Source organism: Dipodomys ordii, unplaced genomic scaffold, assembly GCF_000151885.1.
Source record: "Dipodomys ordii isolate 6190 unplaced genomic scaffold, Dord_2.0 Scaffold70, whole genome shotgun sequence".
Lineage (NCBI taxonomy): Eukaryota > Metazoa > Chordata > Mammalia > Rodentia > Heteromyidae > Dipodomys > Dipodomys ordii.
Genome location: NW_012267286.1, coordinates 6741730 through 6747949, shown reverse-complemented (window position 1 = coordinate 6747949; position 6220 = coordinate 6741730).

Genomic DNA, 6220 nt, shown 5'->3' with positions numbered 1-6220 from the left:
TTCTGATAGAATTCTCTTTTTAATCTCTTTTCAATTGTAATTTTATAAAAGTCACATTCAGTTATAAGGTGGTGGTTATTACTGCACTTTAACATTTCTAATGCATGGATCAAAAGCTACATTTAAAGCTGGGCACCAGTGGCTCATTCTTATAATCCTGCCAATCTGGGCAGGAAAGTCTGTGAGGCTCTTTATCTCCAAAAAAAACCAGAAGTGGAGCTGTGGCTCAAGTGGCAGAGCACTAGCTTTGAACACAAAAGCTTAGGGGCAGCATCCAGGTCCTGAGTTCAAGCCCCAGGATCAGTACCAAAAAGAAAAACAAAAAAAAAAAAACTGCATTTAAGCTGACCATACCACTTAAAACTGCTTTAATAATCAAATAAAAGATCTGTCAACCACTTAAATCACTCTCAGAGATAGGCCAGGACAAACTATTAGTTCTTCTAAATAAACTTGGTTGGTATTACGTCTCTTCTCTGAGGTGTCCAGAGGTTGAGTAACAGTGCAGGTCATTGTAACACGCCCATCACGTCTGGACCACATGGACTCTGGGCAACTGGTGCCTGGCCAGATCTTTGAGAAGAGCAGACTTTTGTACCCCCAAAATGCTGAATATGGCTAGATCTCTGCATCTTCTGGGCCTAGCACTCACAAGCAGGTTTATTTTCTACCCCCAGTGGTTACTAATGCAAACATTTATTTTTTTGTTGGTTGTGGGGCTTGAACTCACCTCTTTCACTCAAGGCTGGTGCTCTAACACTTCAAGCCACAGTGCCCCTTCCAGTTTTCTGCTGGTTAATTGGAGATAAGAGTCTCACAGACTTTCCTGCCCAGGCTGGCTTTGAACCATGATCTTCAGATCTCAGCCTCCCGAGTAGCTAGGGTTATAAATGCGAGCTACCAGTGCCTGGCTGTTTGTTTACTTTCTTGCTCCTAGTTTCTTCTTCAGACAGCTCTTCGGCTGTCTGAGGCTCTTGACTTTGGCTCTTCCTATTCCTAATTTCATCTATATACCTTATGCCCCTGATTTTTTTTTTTCGTGGTTTCCCCTCTATATTATCTACATCTTTAACACCATCTAGTCCTATTGATGCTAATTTCCTCAGTTTACTTCAAACCACAAACAGGAATTAGAAATTAAACCTTATGAGTTTGATTCCATATCCTTGAGACCGATTAATTCAAAGTGCCTGCAGAATCATATTCCTAATCTTGTAGACTTGAAGCAAAAGACTATAGACATAATTTCAGGTAGCGTTTCTAAAGAAAACCAAGTGATCTGGGAAAATGGCCCTAAAACTTCTCATTGCTATTCCGTCACCTTTGGTTGATCCATTTACTCATGATAAAAGGTTATGTTTGAGTTACTTTCCAGTGTGAGCTGCCTTAGTTGAACTCATGGGTTTGTGAGCAATAACTGACAATAGACTATAGTTGGGACTACACATAGCACCCTTTATACCTGAAGTGTTTATGTCCCTGTAGGATGTTATTTTATGAAGTTCTTGATTAATTTTCTTGCTTTCTGTATCATTTGAGTCAATGAGTATTTAGCTACTTGCTGGGGATACTGACTTTTGTCAGTTTGTTTTCTTGTACTCTACAACCTGGTTAAATTCTTCCAAAATTGACAGTGCCAGGGGCTGGAATTTTACCCTGTCTGCGGGTGAATGAGCCAGACTGTTATTGTTTCTTGGTCCCTGACAGAAGACAAGAGAGTTCTGGTTCAGAGAAAAGGACTTTGTTATTCCCAGCAGAGGAAGCAGTATGAATTTCTCGTTGGCACTGCTCTGCCAGCATCCATCTAGGCCCCCAGGGCGGAGGTGGATGGCATGCATAACAGAGGCTTATGTGATGCTGAGTTTGCTGGGCTTGGAGAATGTGTGGTAGGTAAATCTGCTCTTCAGAAGAGAATGGAATCAACTTGTTGGTGTGGTGAGCATCAAGCACAACCTTAGAAATGGACCAAGTAGGCCGGGTGCCAGTGGCTCATGCCTGTAATCCTACCTATTCAGGAGGCTGAGATCTGAGGATCGTGGTTCAGAGCTAGCCTGGACAGGAAAGTCAGTAAGATCACCAGATAATTGGAAGTGGCACTGTAGCTCAAGTGGTAGAGTGCTAGCCTTGAGTTCAAGAGCTCAAGGACAGCGCTCAGGCCAGGAGTTCAAGCCCTACAACCAACCAAAGAAAAAGAAGGGTCAGGGTCACGGAGACACAGGGACACAGGGACATGGTGGCTGCCTTTCCCCTGAGCAGTAGGTGGCAAAGCATTAAGTTGCATTAAGAAAATTTCTTCCTCCTCCTCTTTTTCTTTCTTTTCCTTCCTCTCCCTCTTTCTTTTTCATTTTTTCTTTCCTGCTCCTATTTGCCTCCTTCTTACTCCCCTCCCTCTTCCTCCTCTTCTATCATCTTCCTTCTCCTCCTCCTTTTCCTCTTCTTCCCTCCTCCTCTCCCTCCTTCCCTTCCTTCCTCTTCTCTCTTCTATCTCCCCCCTCTAACTCCTCTCCCCATCATGCTCTTCTTCCTCCCTTTTCCCCTTCCTCCCTCTTTTCTCCCCCCTCCTCCTCCCCAATAGTCCTTCCCTATAATACTGTCATGCTACTTCCCTCCCAGAGGGAGTTAGGGGTAAAACTGGTACTGTTGGTGATCACAAACAGCATCTGTTCCACAGGAAACTATACTGTTCTTTCTCTTTCAACCAGGTCAGAATCTGATTCAAATAGACAGAGATCAAGAGGCAGGCTTTCTTCCCCGAGAGGCTGAGCAGGGTGCTCAGAAGTCATGGAGCACAGTGGTACAATGTAGGGGTGCTAGGTCAGTCTGCCTTTAGTCTCCCCATCTCCCCAACTCACTGTGTGAATTGAGCAATTTCCCTGAAAGAAGGCACAAATCATACTATTCCTCAGTGGCACTAGTGATGGTTAACAGATTCAGCTTATTAAGCACAGCTCTAGAGAATGTATCTTTTCAGACATAGAGAAGTATCCTTTTAGTTGCTGCAATGTAGTAGTGAATGGGTTAAGTTCCAAGTCTGGAATTCTTCCTCAATGCAGAGAGGATAGATATTATTTGTTTTGCGATGATTCTGGGGTTTGAACTCCAGCCTGACATGCTGTTCATTAGCTTTTTTTTTTTTTGTGGTTAATTGGAGGAAAGAGTCTCAGGGACTTCCTTGCCTGAGCTGGCTTTGAACCATGATCCTCACCTCTTAGCCACCCAAGTGGCTAGGATTATAGGTGTGAGCCACTGGTGCCTGCCTAATATGGTAGATTTGAACACTTCCATAAAGACTCATGTTTGGAGTTCAAGCCGCAGCCCTTGAAGCCTCTTTAAAAGTAAAACTTGGGGGACTCATGGGCTGCTTTACACATAAGTAGGTGTTCATCAAGGTCAGACTCTTGGTGCTTGCTTCCCTAGCTATGCAGACCCTGTGTAGCTCAGCTAGGATGAGGATGGAACAATATTGCTCATTACAGGTCTGGCTTGGGTAATGCTGGGAATAAGTTGTGCAAATTTGACATGCTCACTGTCTTCCTCTTAGGTCCTGTTGAGAGACAAGGTGACCTAAGCCATGGGACACACTGGCAGAGGGAGGGTAGTCCCCCTGTCAGGTCATTGACTTCCTCAGGGCTGCAGAGGTCCAGTTTGCACAAAGCTGGGGTCTGAGTTACAGCTCTAACAGTCTGTGCGGCCAAAATGGAAGCCGTGCTAAGGAGGCATCTTGAGTGACTCTGTTCCAGTGCCGGATTCCTTAATCCCTGTCAGCACCATAGATCCAATGTCATGAGTATGAATCACAAACTCTTAAAATCACAAGTCAGTTTTTTTTTCTCGTCCTGGGACTTGAACTCAGGGCTTGGATGCTGTTCTGACTTTTTTGTTTGTTTTTCTCTCAAGACTGATGCTCTATTCCTTGAGCCACAGCTTTACTTCCTGCTTTTTGGTGGTTCATTGGAGATAAAAGTCTCACAGACTTTCCTTACCTGGCTGGCTTCAAACCATGATCCTCAGATCTCAGACTCTTGAGTAGCTAGAATTACAGGCATCAGCCATCAGTGCCAGCCACGAGTCATTTTTATCTGGAGCTCCAGAGAGCTGTTCAATCTCAAGGCTGGCAGGCAATAGGAGACTCTTGGTTTGTGTTGTGTTGGGGTAAAGCAGATGGCATTTAGTGTGCTGCTCAGGATGGACCTGTCCTTTTCAGACCACAGCTTGTCATCTCCATATAGTCTTCCCTGAGACCTCATTGCTCAGTGTCCCATAGGGCTATATCCACGATGGGGCTTGTAACAAGTCATTGTGTTGAATCTACAAGTTTCTTTCCATCTGTAGGCTTTGATCTTCTTAAGGCAAGTCCTGGCCTGTCTTAGGTTTGTGTCCATTACACTGCCTTGTAGTTCTTTGAATGTTTGATATCATACTTAAATGTTGACGCTCATGCTGACATGAACAGCAACATTATAGAAGTGGTAAATCATAATATGACCGTTTCCTTAGGAATTTAGTGAACTCACTGGGCGCGGTGGCTCAGCTTGCTATTCTAGCTACTCAGGAGGCTGAGATCTGAGGATCACAGTTCAAAACCAGCCTGGGCAGGAAAGTCCGTGAGAGAAATGATTACCAGTTTGATTTGGAAAAGAACGGTAGAGGCAAAAGCCAGCCAGATTGATGGCTGATAATCTTGGGGAGTATTGGAAAAGGAGGAAAGTTTATTTGCCTCTGTTTCTTAGTTAATAGTGATGAGATTGACAGACACTCTGGGAGGGGCTCACTGGGTGGGTCCTGAGCTTCTGGAGGATAAATGCTGTCCTCAGCCTCAATGCGATGCTGAAAAGTTGGGGAGGGTTGCTGTCCATCTAGCCATGTCAACTGAAGGACCACAGGTGCCCTAATTCACAGCAAAGAGAGAGCTTGATGGTAGTATTGGAATTTTATTTCACAATAAGGCAATTCCAATAAGCTTATTTGTCTAGTTTATTTCTTTATTAAGAAAATATATTAGGGTTGGGAATGTGGCCTAGTGGTAGAGTGCTTGCCTAGCATGCATGAGGCCCTGAGTTTGATTCCTCAGTATCACATAAAAAAATTAAACTAGGGCTGGGAAGGTGGCTCAGTGGTAGAGTGCTTGCCTTGCATGCCTGAGGCCCTGGGTTCGATTCCCAGCACCACATAAGCAAAAAGAAAAAAGCCGGAAGTGGCGCTGTGGCTCAAGTGGTAGAGCGCTAGCCTTGAGCTGAAGAGCTGAGGGACAGCGCCCAGGCCCAGAGTTCAGGCCCCACGCCGGCCCCAAAAAAAAAAAAAATTAAACTAATAAATGCTTGTGCTTTTCTAGAACTGGTTCTAGGCACAGGATAAAACAATAAATGAAACTGACAAAAAGGTCTTCATGCTGCTGACATTCTAGGGTGTAGATCTCATAAACAGCAGTGAACCATGAAGACATATGATAAATTAAAAAGTAGAAAAAGGAAAACCAAGTGTGGTAGAACACACCTGTATTCCCAGCAACGTGGAGGCAGAGATTGGGAAGATTACTGTTTTGAGAGCAGCCTGGGTAAGACCTCTTCTCAACAAACAAGCTGCCTATTGTAGTTCCTTCCTGCAACCCCAGCTTGAGAAGAGAGGGAGGTAGGAGATTTCACTTTTGGAGGTAGCCCAGGCCAAAAAGCATGAGATTATATGTGAAAAGTAACTAAAAAAGGAGCCGGGCGCTGGTGGCTCACGCCTGTAATCCTAGCTACTCAGGAGGCCGAGATCTGAGGATCGCGGTTCAAAGCCAGCCCGGGCAGGAGAGACCGTGAGACTCCTATCTCCAATAAACCACCAGAAAACCGGAAGTGGCGCTGTAGCTCAAGTGGTAGAGCGCTCGCCTTGAGCTGAAGAGCTGAGGGACAGCACCCAGGCCCAGAATTCAAGCCCCATGGCCGAAAAAAAAAAAAAAAAAAAGTAACTAAAAAAGGGCATAGAGGCATATAGAAAGTGGAGGACAGAGCAGATTGACAGGGTATAAGCCAGTGAAACCCTGACTGAGAAATCCCAGCAACACCGGAAGCAGGACTCTCTACTACATGAGGTAAAGGAAATACTGAGCAGGGGCTGGAGGCATGGTTCATTTGGTAGCAGGCCAGTCAGTGAGCAAAAATGTCAGATACAGAATTAAAGTCCTGGTCTCAGACCTACAAAAACCAGGAAGTACTGATCATTTCAGGAGAGAGGAGAC